Raw genomic sequence first — 24,507 nt, forward strand, 5'->3', positions numbered from 1 at the left:
CCCAATTTTGTTTCTCAGTGAATATGACAAAGGATTCTTGTCACAATGAATACATGCAAAAAATCCTCTTGTTGTACGTCCAGAAATAGTACCTAGAGCTGGATAGTCATGAATACACCACAATACTGCAGCACGAAGATTGAACATCCTACCACTTAGAGCATCATATGTTCGTACCCCCTTCCAAAGCTCAAGTAAATCTTCTACAAGAGGCTCTAGAAATACATCGAAATCCTTGCTAGGTGCGGAAGGGCCTGGAATTAGCAAAGCCATTAATAAATTTGACTCTTCCATGCATGCCCATGGTGGAAGGTTGTATGGCACTACAAATACCGGCCACATGCTGTATTTGGTGTTCATATTGCCAAAAGGATTGAACCCATCAGTCGCCAGGCCAAGTCTAATATTTCTAGCATCTTCTGCAAAATCTGGATATTCTCTATCGAAAGCTTGCCACACCTCACCATCAGCTGGATGACTCATCTCCTTCTCCTTAGGCTGCCGTTTCAATTTGTGCCATTGGGCTTCTTCTGTAGCTTGTTTAGAGATGAACATTCTTTGTAGTCTAGGTGCCAATGGAAAATGTCGCAATACTTTCTGTGGAATTCTCTTCCTCTCAGGGTCTTTCCATCTTGATGTTTTACAGACCGGACAATGGTCAAGCTTAGCATTTTGCTTTCTAAATAAGACACAATTATTCAAGCACACATGTATTGAGTCATATCCAAGTCCTAAACGCCGCAGAAGCTTCTTAGCATCATGATAAGATTTCGGAATTGTATTCAAATGTGGCAGAACCGGTCGAATTATTCCGGCTCAAGTGCGTTAATGACCGCCGTACGATCCGCAATCAGCTTAACGCACTTCAAACGGAACAATCCTTTGGTCTGTCGGGTCTCCGCCCGATACAACCACGGTTCAGCAGGATCGAAGCAGGTTTATCTCGCACGAAGGCGAGTTCACATCACAGATTAGCTCATCAACTTTTAATTTTACAACCATATATACATTATTACAAACGAGTTTCAAAGACAGGTAAACTTATACATAACCATGTTCAACTGACAAGCATAACAGCTTGTCCAACTCACAGCGGAAGAAAAAGTTTTACGCGACTACCGGCGTCGCGAAGGTAGACACCAAGCTTAGCCCGGGGCTTGGTGTTACTCCGGAGGGTCAGTGCCGGCCGGGACGGGTCCCACTCCACGGACCAGCCAAATGGAACGGACGTAGGCCACTCAAAGCTGTCCGTGGGATTCTCGTAGGTTAGACCTGAAACAGACATTAGCAAGGCTGAGTATTCTAATACTCAGCAAGGCTTACCCGGGTTTGGGTATACTTAGCCCATAACTAGACTCATGAAGTTATTGTAAAGGCTCTAGGTTTATTTTCAGCTGAAAAGCAACAAAGAGTATGAACTACTTTCAAATTTTAGCTTTCAGATTCTAACTTGGTTAGCCATTCTAGGTTAGCACCTACACTAAACAAGCAAGGTAGTGATTATCATCCATCAGGATTATCTCATCAACAATTACACTTATTACTCAATGTGGTAAAAGGGATAAGCAGTCTCAAGCATCGTGAGAGGCGGACGATTCGAATCGAATTTAACCTTGCAAGGTAAACCTAACTCACACGCTTGGAATACCAACAGGGCATTCCGAAGCAACCGTTTCCCTCATATTCCGGGTTATGGATCGGGGCCACCACAAGCGACTGCAGGACCGTACGCACACCCAATGTGTACAGGACATACGTCTGTAGCGCGACTACAAAACCCGTATTCCTGTCTGCCTTGCAGAACGTACTCCCACACGTCGGTGCGTGTAAACATAAAATAAAAGTCGAGTGGTGGGAGCGCGTCCATTTGCCGGGCCAATCGGGTACTAGGCTTACCGCTTACCATATTTCGCGGCATGTGGCTAGTACTTTCAAAAACTTAGCCACCACTACCACACAGATCGACCTTAAGACTTTTATCAAAACAGACAGGGTAAAACCTCAGGTCATGATACAACACATGACCCTGTCCGTCATCCTTATAGTGGTTGCAGAAATGTAAACATGCAACTCCTATATCGCGCGAGTGACAGGAAATCACCCGACTTCTACCGGTCCTATTAGCGAAGCATCTATCCGTTAAGGACTCGGGAGCATTACATTGGATTCTTAGAATTTATGCATCTAGGGTTTCATCTCAACTCCTAGACCTAATGCAAAGTATAATATAGCTAGATATAGATTACAGTGTAAATAAAGTAGTGGGATATGTCCGGGGCTTGCCTTCGGGAGTAGGGGTAGGGGCAGGAGAGTCAGAGATTTCCGAACTCGGGTTCGGAACTTCAGTTAGTCCTTCGACGACGTGTGCTGGATCTTCTGAAAAACCTTGGTCTTGTCCTAAGACCAATTCGTAGTCCCCGTCGTCGAGTGTCGTTGATTCTATATGAAATGCAATACATTAATAAGGTGAATTTTAAATTTAAAATTCAAATATTATATCACATCCAATTAGCACACAAACATGTATAGAATAAAGAGGGTTTAGATTTGAAACACCATTTATAAGATATGGTAAAAGTTTATTGTAATATAAATTAAGCCTTTGGGTTAAATTTGAAATAAACTAAAATTTGATTTCAAAACTTTAAATAAAAGATCATAGAAACTTAATTATATATTAGCATCATAAAACATTACATTAGTGATTACTAAAATTCCAATTAGAAGAGGTTCTACATTAGGTTTATTTTAAATTTGAAAGCTCAAATTAAAGATGTTAAGTTTAAATTAAATGTGGAGTTTGAAATTGCACAAGGTCATTTAGGGCTTAAAGAATATCATGCTAAACTTAAAGATAAACAAAAGAGCATGAAATGACAAGATCACATGTGTATTACCCCTTAATTTTAGATGTTTAATAAAGGCAAAAGTATTTTGTTTCACACTAAACTCTATTAATAAAAGTCATAGAGTTTGAAATCTACTTTCTAACAAAATTTGTTTCACTATTTTTAGATTTTTCTGTGGATTGTTATGAATTTTACAAGACAGAATAGACCCTCACATGAAATAACAGATTTCCTTTATACATTAGTCCCTGCATTTAACATCTAGCCCCCTGGAAAGAAAGTACTCCACGCAATTAAACCCAAACCATGGCCGGCGGTGGGGAAGCTCCTGCCCGGCCAGATTCCGGCCGGTGAGGTCGCCGGCGGTGAGGGGAAAAGAGAGGGGGAGCACGAGGGGACCTAGGGCTACCTGTGGGCGGTCTCGGAGGGGGTCAAGGCGGTCGGAGGAGGGCTACCCGCGGTGGGCCGAGCCGGTGGCCGGAGGCGCACGGCGGCGGGTGGCTTCCGGTGGGCGGAGGTGGAAGAGAACTGGCTGGGGAGGTTCTATAGGGCACGAGGAAGCTCACGGTACAGTCAATTTGAGGAGGGAAAGGGCGGAAGGAGAAGTCCCACGGTGGCCCGAGCTCACGGCGGCAATGGAGGAGCGGCGAGGTACTGACACGCGCGCGGGGGAGGTCGGGGGCGTCAATTTATAGGCAAGCGGATCGACGGTGAGCTGCTAGTGTCGTAGAGCAGGAGGGAGGGGAGGGGATAAGGCCGGCCGCAGGGTTTTGCGGCGGCGGCAGGAGTGGCGCCGGCGGCGGTGCGGCAGTGCCGCAGGCGCCGTGGCGCGCGGCCAGGACGCCAGCAAAGGGAGGGGTAGAGCGGTGGCCAAGCAAGAGTAGACGCGTGGATGGGGAAGGGCAGGGGAGCTGGCCGGCGGTGAGCCAGTGCGGCCCATAAATCCGGCGACAGAAGAAACAGAGGAAGCAGAGCAGGGGGGGGGCAGAACGCAGGGAGGAAGAAGGGGAGGTGAACTGACTTGTGGACTAAACTGTGATTTCAGAGAAAGGCAGGGGCTATACTGTAAAGGGCTTGTAACCTTTAAACCAATGCTCAAATGGAGATGGTCCAAAAATCAAAAGTGCATGGTTTTTCAAACCCTACAACTTCTCTTTAAGGTTCATCTACAGTTGAGCAATAGTTTTTGAGTTAAAATGAACTTAGTAATAATTTCATGTTTTATGTAAATCCCTAAGTAAAATTACTTTTGCACATACATCCTATGGTAATTTCACATATATTTTTACAATTTGACCACAGATACTACTTTTTGCAAAATAACCCTTATGCTTTTAATCTTTTCCCTCATCTCCATCCATTTTGCATAAAAGGGCCTTTAGTTAATATTAATTGCATAAACGTCCTTTCTTTCATAACATTGCGTACATAAAGTATATTTTTGCCAAACTTTGAACATACAAGCATGCTTAAAATCTAAGATATAACCTAGCTAATTACCTGAGTGTCACAGCCTTCCCCCCTAAAAAGAATCTCGTCCCGAGATTCTGAAGCAGGATGGAACAGGAAGATCAAGTTCGAAGATTTGTTTGGAAGAAATCGGGAAAGTTGCGTTGAAGATAAGATTCGGTTTCCCATGTTGCCTCTTCCTCTGTGTGATGGTTCCATTGAATCTTGTACATTTTGATGGTCTCTCTTCTGGTACTTCTTTCTTTCGTGTCGAGAATTCTGATGGGATGTTCTGTATAGGTCAAATCTGGTTCGATTTCGATAGCTTGGGAATCAATGATCTCGGTGGGGATTTTAACACACTTTCTGAGTTGGGATACATGAAAGATGTTATGGATGGCCGCTAATTGAGAAGGAAGTTGGAGACGATAAGCTACAGGTCCACAAATTTCAAGGATTTCAAAGGGTCCGATGTATCGAGGAGCAAGCTTCCCTTTTACACCGAATCTTTGAACACCTCGGATAGGAGATACTCGAAGATATACGAAGTCTCCGACGTGAAACTGTAAGGGTCTTCTTCGTATATCAGCGTAGCTTTTCTGTCGAGATTGGGCGGCCTTTAGATTGTCCTGGATTAGCTTGACCTTATCCTCTGCTTCTACAACTAGATCGGGTCCAAAAGTTTTACGCTCGCCGGTTTGTGACCAACTCAAAGGAGTTCGGCATCGGCGACCGTATAATGCTTCAAAGGGAGCCATTTTAATACTTGTCTGATAGCTATTGTTGTAAGAGAATTCTGCTAGTGACAAGTATCTATCCCAATTTTTGTCAAATTGGAGTACACAAGCTCTGAGCATATCTTCCAGAATTTGGTTTATTCGCTCAGTTTGCCCATCCGTTTGAGGATGATAGGCGGAGCTTCGAATTAATTTAGTCCCAAGAGCTTCATGAAGTTGCTCCCAGAACCTTGCAACAAATTGTGCTCCACGATCAGAAATGATCGTTTTAGGTACTCCATGAAGTCGAATAATTTGATCCAAATAGATCTCAGCATACTTCTTAGCAATATACGTAGTATGCACGGGAAGGAAGTGTGCGGTTTTGGTTAATCGATCAACGATTACCCAAACAGAATCATGCCTCCGAGAAGTGTTGGGTAAGCCAACGATAAAGTCCATGCTGATATCCTCCCATTTCCATGAAGGAATAGGTAGCGGTTGAAGAATACCAGCAGTCTTTAAATGACTGGCTTTGACTCTTTGGCAGATATCACATTCTGACACATATTTGGCGATTTCTCATCTCATACGAGTCCACCAAAAGTTGTGTTTTAGATCCTGATACATCTTCGTACTACCGGGGTGTATGGAAAATTTAGATAGATGGGCTTCATCCATTATTTGTTTTCGGAGTTTATGGTCTTTTGGTACAACAATACGCTCGTTGAACCATAAAACTCCTTCAGGATCTACTCGGAAGCACTTATATTTCCCTTCACCTTGGGTTATTTTCTGTTTGATGATTTTAACCCCTTCATTACGCTGTTGTGCTAGAACAATATTATCTCTGAGTGTGGCTTCAACCGAGATATGGTTTAAGTCACCTTGGGAAACGATCTCTAGATTAAGTTTACTCATTTCCCAACAGAGAGTCTCGTTGAACGCTTCAACGGACAAGCAGGAGCAATGTGCCTTGCGACTGAGGGCGTCGGCAACAACGTTAGCTTTGCCGGGATGATAGTGTACTTCTAAATCATAATCTTTGATTAGTTCTAGCCAGCGTCTTTGCCTCATATTCAGGTCTGCTTGGGTAAAGATATACTTGAGGCTTTTATGATCAGTGTAGATATGACATTTCATACCCATCAGATGGTGTCTCCAGATCTTTAGGGCATGAATAACAGCTGCAAGTTCCAGATCATGAGTAGGGTAGTTCTGTTCATGAACCCTAAGTGCTCGTGATGCATATGCAATGACTCGGTTGTCTTGCATAAGTACACAACCAAGTCCAGTTCCTGATGCATCACAATAGATGTCAAAAGGTTTTGAGACATCTGGTTGAGCTAAGACTGGTGCAGTCGTAAGATGATTTCTAAGGATATGAAATGCATCTTCGCATTTTTGATCCCAGGAGAATTTCACACCTTTCTTTAGTAGTTCGGTCATAGGTTTGGCTATTCTGGAAAAGTCAGGAATGAAACGGCGATAATAGCCAGCTAGACCGAGAAAACTACGAATTTGATGGACGGAGGTTGGGGGTTTCCAATCCATCACTTCTTGTACTTTACTGGGATCGACAGATATTCCGTCACTAGAGATGGTATGGCCCAGAAATTTGACCGTATCTAGCCAAAACTCACATTTAGAGAATTTGGCATATAGGTGGTGGTTTCTTAATCGTTGAAGGATGACATGGAGATGCTTAGCATGATCTTCTGGAGTTTTAGAGTAGATCAAGATGTCATCAATGAAGACCACGACAAACTTGTCGAGCTCTTGCATGAAAACTGAATTCATGAGGTACATGAAATAGGCTGGGGCATTAGTGAGACCAAACGACATGACAAGATACTCGTATAGACCATATCGAGTGGAGAAAGCTGTTTTTGGAACATCACTGGGCCGAATTTTAATTTGGTGGTAGCCGGAACGAAGATCTATTTTAGAAAACACCTTGGCTCCGGCTAATTGGTCAAAGAGGATATCAATGCGGGGTAGGGGGTACTTATTTTTGATAGTCACCGCATTGAGGGGACGATAATCAACACACAGCCTTAAGCTATTATCTTTCTTTTTCACAAATAAGGCCGGACAACCCCATGGTGATGCACTTGGACGAATGAAGCCTTTATCTAAGAGATCTTGGAGTTGGATTTTTAACTCGGCCAACTCATTAGGAGGCATGCGATAAGATCTTTTGGAAATAGGGGCTGTACCAGGTTGAAGTTCTATAATGAACTCAATATCTCTGTCTGGGGGCATTCCAGGTAAGTCATCTGGGAAAACATCCGGATATTCACAGACGACTGGAATATCTTCTAGCTTAACCCCAGATACAGCATAGGTGTAAGAGTTGAACGACTTTGATGGTGGTAGATAAAGAAGAGTAGATTCATGCTCTAATGAACCTATCTCCACCATACGGGAAGGGATATCTATGGATATATGGTACTGGGTCATCCAATTCATTCCTAAAAGAACATCCACTCCTTTTAGATCCAACAATAATAAATCTGCCCTCATCAAATGGTTGCCCATTTGAATTGGTACGCCTCTACAGACGTGATTTGCAGAGATACTACCACCAGGAGTTGTTATCATATATATCCCATTAACAGGACAAATTTCCAAGCCTATCTTAGTCCCCAATTTTGTATTGACAAAGCTATGGGTAGCACCAGTATCAAAAAGAACAGTAACGGGGTAATGATTGATAGAAAATGTACCCGTCAGTATTGGTGCCCCTTCAGGGAGTTCGGAGAGTGTAGTGAGATTCACCCTCCCTTGTCGGACTTGCACCACTTGTCTCTTACCCTTGCCCTTATAATTCGGATTAGATGTTTGCCCTTGGAATGATTTCCTAGGTTGAGGGCAATCCTTGATGAAGTGGGACGGGCTTCCGCAATTGAAACAGCGATAATTGCTGTTTCCTGGAGTAGCTGGCGGAAAGCTCGGCCGCAGACCTTGTTGAGGTTGTTGCTGATTTTGTGGCAGGGGTGGTCGGTTGAATGGTACTTGTTGGGGAGGTCGGGCTACCCATCTGCCAGATATGTTGCCTCGAGATGGAACTCGAGGGGCATTGCTCGGGACCAACCGATACCGCGGCGACTGTGGAGTTGTAGGCCCGGTGGGTGCTTTTCGTTTCTTTTCCGCTCGGTGGGCGGCAATGCAATCTTCTTGAGTTATGGCCATGTTGACCAACTCATTGAAATCATTGGCCTTCACTAGATTCAGCCATTCTTTGAGCTTGGTGTTTAGGCCTCGACGGAAACGATCACATTTGCGGGCATCTGTATCCGCATGTGATCCCGCATACTGGCACAGGTGATTGAAAACCTGTGCATACTGTGTAACCGTACGGGTACCTTGGGTCAGGCTTAGAAATTCATTGAGCTTCCGCTCAATGAGTCCTGCTGGTATATGATGTGCGCGGAATGCAGTCCGAAACTCATCCCAAATAATCACGTGTTCGGCGGGTTGCATTGCATGGAACTGATCCCACCAAAGACGTGCATGGCCTCTGAGTTGCTGGGCAGCAAAAAGCACCTTGTTCTCCTCTGAACATGGAGCTGACAGTAAGGCAAATTTGGACTCAATAGTCCGCAACCAGGCATCCGCATCTAAAGGTTCCTCGGCTTTGTGGAATAAAGGAGGTTGGGTGCTGAGGAAGTCCTGATAGTTGGCCGACAGAGGTTCACCTCAGCCTCGCGGTTGCTGCTGGAAATGGCCCATCTGAGCTTGTACAAGTTGATTTAATAGCTCAGTCTGCCGGGCCATAACCTCGGCCAAATTCGGAGGTGGCGGCGGTGGTTGCTGGGAACTACCGGGTTGTCCTGCCCGGAATCCTTCCGGGGTTCCTCGAGTAGCTCCCACCATCTGAAATAAATAAGATATCCATTATCAACCATAATCTTGCTCCAATTTCAGATAAGATACAATTTATCCAGCTGAAATATAATGCATATGCTCCATTCAATCTACTTATAACAGGTACACAGATGTTGAGCAGGATAACCGAAACTTAGGATTTGGATTACTATAAAGATACTACTATCTTACATCAGTACACTCCCAAGGTTACAAACTTTTACCCAAAAATACATGCCACATATACAACAAGTGGCTTTATAACTAGATGTTCTACCCACTATTTATGTTACATCTTATACATTTATTACATCTAATCCACCACGCTGTCACTATGACTAAAAGTCATCAAAATTGCCCACTGATGACTGGCTTCCAAAAGAGGAATGATAGGGACTGACGACAGGATCGCCATGCTCAGAATCAAGCTCGGAGACTCCTTCAATCTCCTCTGGATCTTCTTCTTCAGCTTCAGGTGTTGCAGGTGCAACAGGTGGAATCGGGGGCTGCTGCAATTCTTCAATCTGAGCTTGAGCATCATCCACTGCAAGGATCAGATCTTGAACTTGTGCCTGTAGAAATTCAATAACAGTATCCCGCTGAGTGATTATGTGATCACTCTCGTTGATCTGATCTTCACGATGATGGATGGTCTCGTTTTGAGTAGCGATTATTCCGTTCTTCTCAATTACCACTGCTTGAAGTTGGTCTGCCTGGGTGAAGTATCTGGCAGCGTCCCCGTGGAAACTTCGCGCAGCAGTAATCAGATGGCTTATCTCACGGCGTAGCAGCATGTGATAGTGGTATTGCACGCCCGTGTAACGCCTCATTCCTTGCACTACTTCTCCTGGTGGACCTTCCAACCTATGACTTTCAGGAATTATTCTGAGGTCTCGCTCCACTTCACTAGGATCTGTTGTGGCGAACAAACCTATAGGTTGTCCTACAACTTCCTCGGGGTGTTGACTGCAAAAGGCATAAATGGCTTCTAGGGCCGCTGCTTCAATGGTGTCCATAATCCTGTAGCCCGTCGTGCTGACCTCAATGGGCTGCCATTGTGAACGGAAGGGATGCTGAGGTATACTCATCCTGACATGAGCCCTGTGGATTCCGTCTTCCACATGTTCAACAGCATCGTACTGCGGGGGTTCTGTATAATGGAAAGCCTGCAAAGATTCCCATAGCAAGCGGGGAAAACCCTCCCAGTGAAGGGCATTGGTGTGGAGATGCCCTTCCGGATCCCAGAAAACATTGGAAGGTGCTGCCATCTGCGACCAGGATGCAAATGGTAAAACTTGTTATCTTGTTAGGAGAATACAAGATAAACAGATCAAGATAACCAATTTGATAACAGCAAAGGCTGGAAATCAGATGGAAAACTAAGACCCCATATAAGATACCCAACTTAAAGCTATCCTTAATTCTTCATTACCCCATTCCAAAAACAAATGGCATATCTATGATGTATAAAATTCTTTCATTGAGAAAAGATGTATGCACGCGCTTCTCGCCCTCACAACCAAAACAACTGCCGAATATTTTCGGACTTACGTAGTCAATTTCGGTGGCATAACCATACGTCTCTCACTATATATAACTAGTCGGTAAACCCTACGCGTCCTAATAGCGTGAACGTGGTTAGTGTACCTGCAGAAGAAAACACAGATATATATATCTCGTGAACCTTTCATGGCAGCACGACATGAAAGCGTCCCCAAACATTACTGTTCACTATAGAAACAGCATCTGTACAATTACCGCCGTACAGACAACGTTAACATACGTTATCGAAACAACGTATTCACGGGGGGTACCGCAATATGCGGGGGTATGAACAGCGATCGCCATACCCTGCGCCGAACCATATACTCCCAATATAATCAACCTAAGTTGGTATATTGGCAGCATCTCAAGTAGGCCACTGCTTGAGAAACAGCGTTCGGTTCGCATCACCGACGGGAAGGCCAAGCTCCCTCAGTTGGCTGAGGATCCTTACCTTCTTACCTCCGTACGTAGATGTCGTTACAGGAAGTAAGGTTGGATTATGCAGGAATTTAAGTTTTGACAAAAAGTAGTGCTGCAAGTCAGATCTATCTATACATATATAGATACCATTAGCCACCTGATACTTTCCCATATAAACCCTTAGGGCTTTACGTTCTAAGTACAACCTTAACGAATCCAACGTATTTTTGTAAACTCATTTGTTGGCAAACTTTTATCCAGAAAACACCTTTTAAGAGCTATTCTGGGTGTAAAGATAAACCTACAGCTCTGATACCAGCTGTGGCAGAACCGGTCGAATTATTCCGGCTCAAGTGCGTTAATGACCGCCGTACGATCCGCAATCAGCTTAACGCACTTCAAACGGAACAATCCTTTGGTCTGTCGGGTCTCCGCCCGATACAACCACGGTTCAGCAGGATCGAAGCAGGTTTATCTCGCACGAAGGCGAGTTCACATCACAGATTAGCTCATCAACTTTTAATTTTACAACCATATATACATTATTACAAACGAGTTTCAAAGACAGGTAAACTTATACATAACCATGTTCAACTGACAAGCATAACAGCTTGTCCAACTCACAGCGGAAGAAAAAGTTTTACGCGACTACCGGCGTCGCGAAGGTAGACACCAAGCTTAGCCCGGGGCTTGGTGTTACTCCGGAGGGTCAGTGCCGGCCGGGGACGGGTCCCACTCCACGGACCAGCCAAATGGAACGGACGTAGGCCACTCAAAGCTGTCCGTGGGATTCTCGTAGGTTAGACCTGAAACAGACATTAGCAAGGCTGAGTATTCTAATACTCAGCAAGGCTTACCCGGGTTTGGGTATACTTAGCCCATAACTAGACTCATGAAGTTATTGTAAAGGCTCTAGGTTTATTTTCAGCTGAAAAGCAACAAAGAGTATGAACTACTTTCAAATTTTAGCTTTCAGATTCTAACTTGGTTAGCCATTCTAGGTTAGCACCTACACTAAACAAGCAAGGTAGTGATTATCATCCATCAGGATTATCTCATCAACAATTACACTTATTACTCAATGTGGTAAAAGGGATAAGCAGTCTCAAGCATCGTGAGAGGCGGACGATTCGAATCGAATTTAACCTTGCAAGGTAAACCTAACTCACACGCTTGGAATACCAACAGGGCATTCCGAAGCAACCGTTTCCCTCATATTCCGGGTTATGGATCGGGGCCACCACAAGCGACTGCAGGACCGTACGCACACCCAATGTGTACAGGACATACGTCTGTAGCGCGACTACAAAACCCGTATTCCTGTCTGCCTTGCAGAACGTACTCCCACACGTCGGTGCGTGTAAACATAAAATAAAAGTCGAGTGGTGGGAGCGCGTCCATTTGCCGGGCCAATCGGGTACTAGGCTTACCGCTTACCATATTTCGCGGCATGTGGCTAGTACTTTCAAAAACTTAGCCACCACTACCACACAGATCGACCTTAAGACTTTTATCAAAACAGACAGGGTAAAACCTCAGGTCATGATACAACACATGACCCTGTCCGTCATCCTTATAGTGGTTGCAGAAATGTAAACATGCAACTCCTATATCGCGCGAGTGACAGGAAATCACCCGACTTCTACCGGTCCTATTAGCGAAGCATCTATCCGTTAAGGACTCGGGAGCATTACATTGGATTCTTAGAATTTATGCATCTAGGGTTTCATCTCAACTCCTAGACCTAATGCAAAGTATAATATAGCTAGATATAGATTACAGTGTAAATAAAGTAGTGGGATATGTCCGGGGCTTGCCTTCGGGAGTAGGGGTAGGGGCAGGAGAGTCAGAGATTTCCGAACTCGGGTTCGGAACTTCAGTTAGTCCTTCAACGACGTGTGCTGGATCTTCTGAAAAACCTTGGTCTTGTCCTAAGACCAATTCGTAGTCCCCGTCGTCGAGTGTCGTTGATTCTATATGAAATGCAATACATTAATAAGGTGAATTTTAAATTTAAAATTCAAATATTATATCACATCCAATTAGCACACAAACATGTATAGAATAAAGAGGGTTTAGATTTGAAACACCATTTATAAGATATGGTAAAAGTTTATTGTAATATAAATTAAGCCTTTGGGTTAAATTTGAAATAAACTAAAATTTGATTTCAAAACTTTAAATAAAAGATCATAGAAACTTAATTATATATTAGCATCATAAAACATTACATTAGTGATTACTAAAATTCCAATTAGAAGAGGTTCTACATTAGGTTTATTTTAAATTTGAAAGCTCAAATTAAAGATGTTAAGTTTAAATTAAATGTGGAGTTTGAAATTGCACAAGGTCATTTAGGGCTTAAAGAATATCATGCTAAACTTAAAGATAAACAAAAGAGCATGAAATGACAAGATCACATGTGTATTACCCCTTAATTTTAGATGTTTAATAAAGGCAAAAGTATTTTGTTTCACACTAAACTCTATTAATAAAAGTCATAGAGTTTGAAATCTACTTTCTAACAAAATTTGTTTCACTATTTTTAGATTTTTCTGTGGATTGTTATGAATTTTACAAGACAGAATAGACCCTCACATGAAATAACAGATTTCCTTTATACATTAGTCCCTGCATTTAACATCTAGCCCCCTGGAAAGAAAGTACTCCACGCAATTAAACCCAAACCATGGCCGGCGGTGGGGAAGCTCCTGCCCGGCCAGATTCCGGCCGGTGAGGTCGCCGGCGGTGAGGGGAAAAGAGAGGGGGAGCACGAGGGGACCTAGGGCTACCTGTGGGCGGTCTCGGAGGGGGTCAAGGCGGTCGGAGGAGGGCTACCCGCGGTGGGCCGAGCCGGTGGCCGGAGGCGCACGGCGGCGGGTGGCTTCCGGTGGGCGGAGGTGGAAGAGAACTGGCTGGGGAGGTTCTATAGGGCACGAGGAAGCTCACGGTACAGTCAATTTGAGGAGGGAAAGGGCGGAAGGAGAAGTCCCACGGTGGCCCGAGCTCACGGCGGCAATGGAGGAGCGGCGAGGTACTGACACGCGCGCGGGGAGGTCGGGGGCGTCAATTTATAGGCAAGCGGATCGACGGTGAGCTGCTAGTGTCGTAGAGCAGGAGGGAGGGGAGGGGATAAGGCCGGCCGCAGGGTTTTGCGGCGGCGGCAGGAGTGGCGCCGGCGGCGGTGCGGCAGTGCCGCAGGCGCCGTGGCGCGCGGCCAGGACGCCAGCAAAGGGGAGGGGTAGAGCGGTGGCCAAGCAAGAGTCGACGCGTGGATGGGGAAGGGCAGGGGAGCTGGCCGGCGGTGAGCCAGTGCGGCCCATAAATCCGGCGACAGAAGAAACAGAGGAAGCAGAGCAGGGGGGGGGCAGAACGCAGGGAGGAAGAAGGGGAGGTGAACTGACTTGTGGACTAAACTGTGATTTCAGAGAAAGGCAGGGGCTATACTGTAAAGGGCTTGTAACCTTTAAACCAATGCTCAAATGGAGATGGTCCAAAAATCAAAAGTGCATGGTTTTTCAAACCCTACAACTTCTCTTTAAGGTTCATCTACAGTTGAGCAATAGTTTTTGAGTTAAAATGAACTTAGTAATAATTTCATGTTTTATGTAAATCCCTAAGTAAAATTACTTTTGCACATACATCCTATGGTAATTTCACATATATTTTTACAATTTGACCACAGATACTACTTTTTGCAAAATAACCCTTATGCTTTTAATCTTTTCCCTCATCTCCATCCATTTTGCATAAAAGGGCCTTTAGTTAATATTAATTGCATAAACGTCCTTTCTTTCATAACATTGCGTACATAAAGTATATTTTTGCCAAACTTTGAACATACAAGCATGCTTAAAATCTAAGATATAACCTAGCTAATTACCTGAGTGTCACATCAAATCTGGGAATGCTTGTGCCAATAGCTTCAATATCGAAGTGAACGCAGTATTGCTGATCCTATAAAACGACTTCATATGCAGCAGCTTGACCACAAACGAGAACTTTGAGAACTTGGTACAACCAGGATAAAGTTCACGCTTAGCCTCTGTCATCAATTTGGCAAGAAACGAATCATTATCAATGCTACCTTCTTCTACTTCCACGGTGTGTAGGTCCTGTAAGAGCCCATCAAAATGAACAGCATCGATATTTCCATCCTGACCAGCACCATCATCACTCACATGCATATCCATTGGTTCTTCCATAACATCTATGTCCAATGCCTCTCCATGATGTATCCATTTCGTATAAGTATTTTCCATCCCGTTCATCAAAATGTGCCTCTCTACATTGCCTTGATCCAAGTATATCTGATTAAGGCATCTGGTACATGGGCATAATACTTCTTCATCTTCACTGAATTTCCCTCTAACAAAATCCATAAATTGTTTGACCCCTTTCATATATTCAAGAGTAAATAGTCTGCCATGCATCCATTTTCTATCCATCTAACAGAACATTGCACAAATATTAATCAACAACTCTAGCTGCAAATGGATTTAAAGCATTTCTACAACAAGAACATGTGAGCTTAATATATATATACCTTGGCTGCAGCTGGATTGAGGGCCGAAGGTTGGAGCAACTGCAAACAGGGGCACCACCGCCCTGCCACTGCTGCTTGGAGCGCCAGAAAATAGGGGCACCACCGCTGCCTGCAGCTTGGAGAGCCAGCAAGCAGGGGCACCGCGCCCCACCGCTGTCTGGTAAGCAAGATCTGACTGGCACCCCAGCTAGTCGCGGCCGGCACTGCAACCTATAGCCGTCGACCACCTCGCCGCCGAGCACCGCCGCCGGCACCTCGTCGCCGAGCACAACCGCCAGCGACCACGGCCGCAGTCGCGAGCACTGGCCACAGGCTGTGGCGAGTCAGCAGGGATTTGTTGACCCACTATGCAATCGGTTGCATTTGGTTTCATCCGTGACTTAGAATCGCATTAAAAGTATAAAAGAATGAATTATGAAACCGTGGACAACCGAATGTCTACCGTAGCGGCTGCGCCCCAACAACTGGTTGCTGAGGTCCCTGGTTCGAAACCTCACAGCGGCATGTATTTTTTGTGTCCCGTATGTGCGCGTGTTGGGTCTGTTACCGACACCCCAGACGAGTGGGCTGTGTGTGCGCGTGTTGGGCCTGTTACCGACGCCCTAGAGGAGTGGGCTGTGTGCTGGTCCTTGTTAAATTGTGACGAATCAATAAGACCGTCATACAACGGTGGCCCTGGGGGCATCAACTGGGCCGACCACGCATCTGTGACGAATCGTAGGAAGGCCAGACATGCCCAACTGTAATCTGTGACGAAATGCAAAAATGTCACTCGAAAAACGTCATGGATCAACTGGTTTCTTGTAGTGAGGTACACTAACCACGATTAAGAGGTTAAGACGGATAGGATTTATCAATTAGTTATATAGTGAGAGACGTATATGTATGCCACCGAAATTAACCACGTAAGTCCGAGGATACTCGGCAATTGTTTTGGTTGTGAGGACGTGTAGTACGTGCATGCATAATCTGTATTGAACAAAAGAATGTAATGTATGTTTAATATTGCTAAGGATGAATGGTATGTTGTTTGTCTCTGGAATGGGTGAATAGGGTTCTTATGATAGTTTTAAGTTGGGTATCTTAAAGTACCTTAGGTCCTCATCTGATTTTCAGTCTTTGCTGTTATCAGAATTGAATATCTCATTCCATTTATCTTGTGCTTTTTCAGCAAGGTAAAGAGTCTTACCATTTGCATTCTTGTTGCAGATGGCAGCCCCTCCTAACATCTTTTGGGATCCGGCAGGGCATCTCCACACAAATGCCCTACATTGGGAGGGTTTTCCTCATTTACTTTGGGAATCCTTAAGGTCGTTTGGCTATACAGATCCTCCACAATATGATGCAGTAGAGTATCAGGAAGAGGGCATTTATCAAGCTCGAGTCAGAATGACTATCCCTCAGCACCCTCTTCGTTCCCAATGGCAACTCATTGAGATTGAAGTGATGGGCTATCGAATAGTTGACACCATTGAAGGAGCAGCACTGGACGCTATCTATGTTTTCTGTAATCAGCACCCTTGGGAAGTCGCAGGACAGCCCATTGGTTTATTTGCTACGACAGATCCTAATGAGCCAGAACGGAATCTCAGGGTAGTCCCTGAGAGTTATAGACTGGAAGGTCCACCGGAAGAAGCACTTCGAGGTATGATGCGGTTTATGAATGTGCAGTATCATTATCAATTATTACTGCGTCATGAGATGGGCCAATTGGTTAATGCTGCGTGAAGTCTCTATAGGGAAGCTGATAGACATATCACCCAAGTGGATCAACTTCGAGCTTTGGTGATTGAGAAAGATGGAATCATTTCTACCCAAAATGAGACTATTCATCATCGAGAAGATCAAATCAATGAGAGTGATGCGACAATCACCCAACGCAACACGATCATTGAATTTCTTCAAGAGCAGATTCATGATCTCATCCTCGAAGTTGATGATGCCAATGCGCACCTGATTGAGCTTCAACAGCAGCCTGTACCTCCTGCAGTACCGGCACCTGAAGAAGAAGAAGATCCCGAAGAAATTGAGGGAGTCTCCGAGATTGATTCTGAGCACGGAGATCCTGTCATCAGTCCCCATCATTCCTCTTCGGGTAGTCAGTCATCAGTGGGCAACTTTGATGACTTTTAGTTGGGGTTGAGTGAGTGATAGTCTAGTTGTAACTAATGTAGAAAAATGTAACATAAGCGGTGTGTAGTCTATCAAGATGTAGAGCCACTTGTTGTATATGTGGCATGGGTCCTTAGGTAAAGGTTGGTATGGTTTTAGTACGTTGGTGTAAAATGTAAGGATCACCAGTGTTTATATAGTAATCCAAACCTTGTGTTTTACCATCCTACTTTATCTTCTAGTATCTGAATAAGTTGATTGAATGGAGTATACGAACTATATTTCTGTTTGGTAATTGTATATCATCTGAAATTGGAGTAAGAATATGGTTGATAATGGATATCTCCTTTATTTCAGATGGTTGGAGCTACTCGCGGAACCCCGGAAGGATTCCGGGCAGATCAGGCTAGTGGTTCTCAGCAACCGCCACCGCCACCTCCAAATTTGCCCGAGGTCATGGCCCGACAGACAGAACTCCTCAACCAGCTTGTACAGGCTCAAATGGCCCACTTCCATCAGCAACCCCGAGGCCGAGATGACCCCCTGTCGGCCAGTTACCAAGACTTCCTCAGTACCCAGCCTCCATTATTCCATAAGGCAGATGAGCCTCTGGACGCAGACGCTTGGCTTCGAACCATCGCGTCCAAGTTTGCTTTATTGTCTGCTTCATGTTCAAATGAAAACAAGGCGCTTTTTGCCGCCCAGCAACTCCGCGGCACAGCTCACCTATGGTGGGATCATTTTTACGCCATGCAGCCTGCCGATCATGTTGTCACCTGGGATGAGTTCCGGACCGCCTTCCGAGCGCATCATATACCTGAGGGACTCATTGAGCGCAAGCTAAGTGAATTTCTGAACCTAACTCAGGGAACCTGCACCGTCATGCAATACGCACAAGTTTTCAACCACTTGTGCCAATACGCGGGATACCATGCGGACAGTGATGCCCGCAAAAAAGATCATTTTCGCCGAGGCCTGAATACCAAACTTAAAGAACGATTGAATTTGGTAAAGGCCGACAATTTTAATGAGTTGGTCAACATGGCCATTACTCAAGAAGATTGTATCTCAGCCCACCGAGCAGAAAAGAAATGGAAGGCACCTACAGGGTTTGTAACTACGCAACCATCAAGGTATCGGTTGGTCCCGAGTAACGCCCCTCGAGCCTCACCTCGAGGCAATTTGCCTGGCAGATGGGTAGCCAGACCACCCCCACAGGCACGATTCAACCGACCACCGACGCCACAAATTCAACAGCAACCACAACAAGGTCCGCGGCCGAGCTTTCCGCCAGCCAACCAGGGAAACAACAACTCTTGTTGTTTCAATTGCGGAAGCCCGTCCCACTTCATCAAGGACAGCCCTCAACCTAGGAAATCTTTCCAAGGGCAGACATCCAGTCCGATCAATAAGGGTAAGGGCAAGAAACAAGTGGTCCAAATCCGCCAAGGAAGGGCGAACCTCACCACACTCTCCGAGCTTCCCGAAGGGGCACCAATAATGACGGGTACATTTTCTATCAACCATCACCCCGTTATTGTTCTTTTTGATACTGGTGCCACCCATAGCTTTGTCAGTACAAAGCTTGGAACTAAGATAGGCCTGGATATTTATCCTATTAGTGGGGTATATATGATAACAACTCCTGGTGGTAGCATCTCCTCAAACCACATTTGTAGAAGCGTGCCAATTCAAATGGGTAACAATCTGATGAGGACAGATTTACTATTACTAGTCCTAAAAGGAATGGATGTTCTTTTAGGAATGAATTGGATGACCCAGTACCATGTATCTTTAGATATCTCTTCTCGAACTGTGGAGATAGATTCACCTGAACACGAGCCTACCATTCTTTATCTTCCACAACCAAAGTATCTTAACTCCTGCACCTATGTTGCATCTGAGATTAAGTTAATGGATATCCCTATTGTTTGTGAATATCCAGATGTCTTTCTGGACGATTTACATGGAATGCCCCAAGATAGAGATATCGAGTTCATCATAGAACTCCAACCTGGCACAGCCCCTATCTCTAAGAAATCCTATCGCATGCCTCCTAACGAGTTGGCTGAGTTGAAAATCCAACTCCAAGACCTCTTAGACAAAGGTTTCATCTGTCTAAGTGCATCACCATGGGGTTGTCCAGCCCTGTTTGTGAAAAAGAAAGACAATAGCTTGAGGTTGTGTGTTGATTACCGTCCTCTCAATGAGGTAACTATCAAAAATAAGTATCCCTACCCGAATCAATATCTTTTCGATCAGCTAGCGGAGCTAAGGTATTCTCTAAGATTGATCTTCGTTCTGGCTATCATCAAATTAAGATCCGGCCAGTGATATTCCAAAAACCGCTTCTCCACTCGATATGGTCTATACGAGTATCTGGTCATGTTGTTTGGTCTACCAATGCTCCATCTATTTTGTTCTCTGAATTCTGTTTTCGCTACTGATGTCAGAAATTGACTTTCCAGCTCCAAAGTTTGATGTCGGTTTCATAACTCGACAACCTTGTCTGATTTTCAGTGCGATTCAGAACAAAAAATCCAGTATGCCAAACATCTTCATGCGATTTCGGCTTAGACACTCCGACGTTCCCAATGTTGCATCTAGTAGCATCTGCTATTGTTGGTGACGGAATCGTGACCCCCTGGTACAGAGTATGGATTGGAACCCCACCTCAGTCCTCAGATCCGTAGTTTCTTGGTCTAGCGGCTATTACGTCGATTCATCCGGATTTCAGAATAGCAAACTATGACCGAACTATTAAGAAAGTGTTAAATTCGCTTGGGATCAAATGCGATGATGCATCAATTCATCAACTTGTCCATTGTCCCTTGGCAAGCCTGATTATGTGTCACAGGACTAGGGGCTTACCCGATTTCAGGAACTGGGACTGGTTTCCGATGAAAACCAATGTTTTCATCAGGATGAGTTTGAAGAATATCTTAGCTGTCTCTGATGCAGCTCACATGCTTGAATTTGGAGCTATTAGGGTGCAAAGTGTCATAAAATGACCATTAAAGCCTCAAATAATCTTTACAACAGATGAAATGGGCAAGATGCTGGCAGATGAGTTCAGGGTTAGATGAGGAATTCAAAAGCCTGTAAATAAGAAGGCCAGGAAGAAGAGCAATGTGAAGCCAAGAACTCTTTAGAAATGAGGTTAAGTAGAATGATTGGTCTAACATCTCCATGGGAAGACATTGGGAAAAGAAGGGCGCCAGTAACGAATTTTCATAAAGCAATACCCAAGAAAAAAGATAAATGCTTCCAAGAAGACCCGAGGAAGGCAGCTTTGATCCTTCCCCTTCCCATCTTTCGTTGGATCTCTGGGCGCCATTCAGATCTGTTGCCATGAGCTGCTCGGTGCAAAGGGGCGGAAGATTTTAGCTTGGGGCTTGTCAAGGGGTGAAGGGGAGCACGGATCTGATTGGGATTCGGAAATTTCTTGGCGGATTGAAGATTGAAAGCAGGATACCTAATACCGCGGGTTCATAACAGCCCGATACATTTACTGTTCCAAAGTTGAAGAGATGTCCAGGTATTGAACCGAGTCATTTGGTGGATTTTTAAATAAATATTCGATAACCATTTTTTCAGGGTTAATTGTCCGAAAAAGTTTTCGAATTCTAAATCTAACTTCCATCTCTGTACCATCACACCATTATTTCTTAAGGGAACATTTTTTCACTGCATGCCACGACTATTGGATCCTTTTTTCCAAACCTGAGAGATTGGATTCAAGGCTCGGGGCTGCAGGATACGTGGCATCGACTAGTTATTTTCAATATATTCGAAGAGTAAGCAAGGAAGATTCAAGACTATGAGACTCAACCTGATTCTTCGATTCAACCTAAGGCTCGGGGCTACTCCATATGGAGTGCGATTTTTCATCGCACACTATACCAAAGAGTAATTCGGGCATGAGCACCTTATAGCTTCGATGCAGCCAAGGAAGTACTCGAAGAAGAACTTCAGACGGAGCTTCAAAAGAAGCGAAGACTATTCGAAGTATCGAAGAGCCTGCAGTACTCAGCTATAAAGAGCTTGGGGTTATCAGACCGGGATACGGGACTGCGTACAAAGTAGTTCATACAGGATAGGGGATAGGGTAGTCCTATACCTTATCTGTGTTGTATTCTACCGATGCGATGTAGGACTAGCTGATACAGAAGGAAGCTACTCGATTGTACTCGAGTACGATTCCTAGGCTAGTGTCGGACTAGGATTCATGTAACTTGTCCTCTCGGATATTAAGGGCGGCAGGGACCCCTCAAAAACATCAACACTTAAGCAATACAACCACAAACAGGACGTAGTATTACCCATATCGTGACCGGATCTACTAAACCTTGTGTTGCTTGCACCTTCGAGTTACTGATCTCGGCATCACCTACCTAAACTTACCACCTCGATACCTCAGGGGCAGGCGGTAAACACGAAACTGCATGCATATAAAGTAAATATGTGTATTTATAAAGTTATGGGACTAAAGTATGATCAAGGACATTGCCTTCATCAAAGAACTGTTCTGCTCAGAAAATCTTCAAAGCTTGTCTTGCTAGCCTCAAACTGCGCACCGTCTATCATAACCAAAGTATATACAATAAACAAATACATATAAGAAACAGTACACAACATATAAACAGAGCAAAAAATCATATAGTACTGTATGCGTTGCAAGGGTACGTGAGCAAAAATCAATGAAAAGGAGAAGTTATGGCTAAAAACATGATTCTAGGGGCTTTTTGTAGAAGATTTAAAACTAGAAGAGCTTAAACAAAGAAACTGAGGGCTAGTACATAATTAAACCTTAGATTTGGTTTAAATTGCAAAATAGAGGGTTAGGGATGGCGGTTCTAGTTTAGATAGTATAGGGGCTTAAATAGAAGAAAACGGATCTATTCATAAATACTTTTGAACTACATGGACTGCGGTTGATTTTGGTAGAACTCAGGGTAAAGTGCAAAATAACCTAGGGTTGACCGGTATCGGTTCATTTGACTCGGGTCTAAATCTAATCTAGACCGCAGATCTGGATCGGACGGCAGTGAAGCGCTGGCGCTGCAGGATGGTGGCGCTGGGCGTCGGCGGCTAGATTCCACGGCGGTGCCGCGGCGGCTCGTCGGAGATCCGCGTAACATGACTCCGGTCGCGGATTCAAATTGGGTTTGGCCTGGGAGAAAGAGAGCGAGGGAACGCGTCTACGAGGTTAAGATGAAGCGCTGGTGGCCGGAGAAGGTGGGCGATGGCGAGTGCGGTGGCAAAGCTCCGGCGAGCATCATGCATGCGGGAGGACGGGAAACAGAGGGGAGAAGGCCGGTGAGGATCCTCACCCAAGGCGGAGCTCTGGCGCAGCCTACAGCAGCAGCAGCGGCGAGGTGGCGGCTGTGACAGCGACCGAAACGTGGTGGCAATGGCGGCAGGAGGCTAGGCTTCGAGGCGAGAGGCAGCGGTTGTGGGTTTGATGGGTTCTAGGGCTCGGGCGGCGTTTTATAGGCCGCCGCAGGCGCCTTGGCGTGCGGCTCGAGTCTGGCTCGAGGTCGGGTACTGTGGTAGAAACAACCTGAATTATACCGGCTCAAGCACGCGAGTCCACTCCAGAGGGCTCCAACGTACTTCAAACGGTATAATCCCTTGGTCTGTCGGGTAGCGTCCCGATAAACCACCGATACAGGATCAAATAAGGTTACCTCACACGAAGGTGAGTCCAGAGATACAGTCACCATCATTTTTACATCATAGGGAAATTATTTTACAAAAGTTTCCACAAGTAGTACAAAGTTCCACACTTAGCAAAGTTATTACAAGGTTTGCAGAAACAGCAAAGGTTCAAACTAGGAGTCATTATTACAAACCAGTTTTAAAGTTCAAGTTCTAGCAGCGGAATTTAAAGTACGATAACTATACACGTCGCCAGTAAGGATGTCATGCTAAGCCATGGCATAACATCACTCGTTATGATCAGGGTTGGCCGGGGACGGGTCCCACTCCACGGACCAACCATCAGGCAAAGCATAAGGCCAAGGCATGGGGTAAGTAGGGTCTTCAGAGATATTACCTGAAATAAACACATATAGCAAGACTGAGTACTCTAATACTCAGCAAGGCTTACCCGGAGATTTGGGTATACTTATCCCATAACTAGACTATGAAGGCTTTAATGCGGAGGTAAGTTTTGTTTCAGCCGAAAAGCAACAAAGAGTAGGTCCTTACTTTCATATTTTAGCTTTCAGATTCTAGTTTTTTAACCATTCTAAGTAAGCACCTGTAACTACTCAAGCAAGGTAGAGTCTTTTAAACATACACCAGTATTTCTCATTAACAACATTACTCTTGTTACTCTATGTGGCAAAAGAGTTAAGCAGTCTCAATCTTCGTGAGAAACGGACGATTCTGAATCGAATTTCAACCCTTGCAAGGTAAACCTAACTCACACGCTTGGAACACCAACAGGTCGTTCCGAAGCAACCATTTGTCTTTCATTCCGGGTCATGGAACAAAGCCACCACAAGCGACTGCTGGACCGTACGCACATCCAATGTGCAGGACATACATCTGTAGCGTGACTACATGACCGTATTCCTGTCTGCTTTACAGAACGTACTCCCACAGTCGGTGCGTGTAAACATAAAATAAAAGTCGAGTGGTGGGGGACGAGTCCACTTGCCGGGCCGATTGGTTACTAGGCTTACCGCTTACCATATTTCGCGGCATGTGGCTAGTATTTTCAAACGCTTAACTGCCACTACCACACACTGCGACCTTAACCAAATTCATCAACACAGACGGGGTATTCTTTCTATCCAAGATGCTACTTATAACCCCGTCCGTCATCCTTATAGTGATTGCTGAATTGTAATCAATCAATTCCTATATCGCGCGAGTGACAGGAAATCACTCGACTTCTACCGGTCCTATTAGCATAGCACTAGTCGGACTCAGTTTCTAACATTCAGTACATTGGTTCCTAGGGAGATGCATCTACGGTTTCCAGACAACT

The sequence above is a fragment of the Panicum hallii genome, chromosome 1 (genome assembly GCF_002211085.1).
Source record: "Panicum hallii strain FIL2 chromosome 1, PHallii_v3.1, whole genome shotgun sequence".
Lineage (NCBI taxonomy): Eukaryota > Viridiplantae > Streptophyta > Magnoliopsida > Poales > Poaceae > Panicum > Panicum hallii.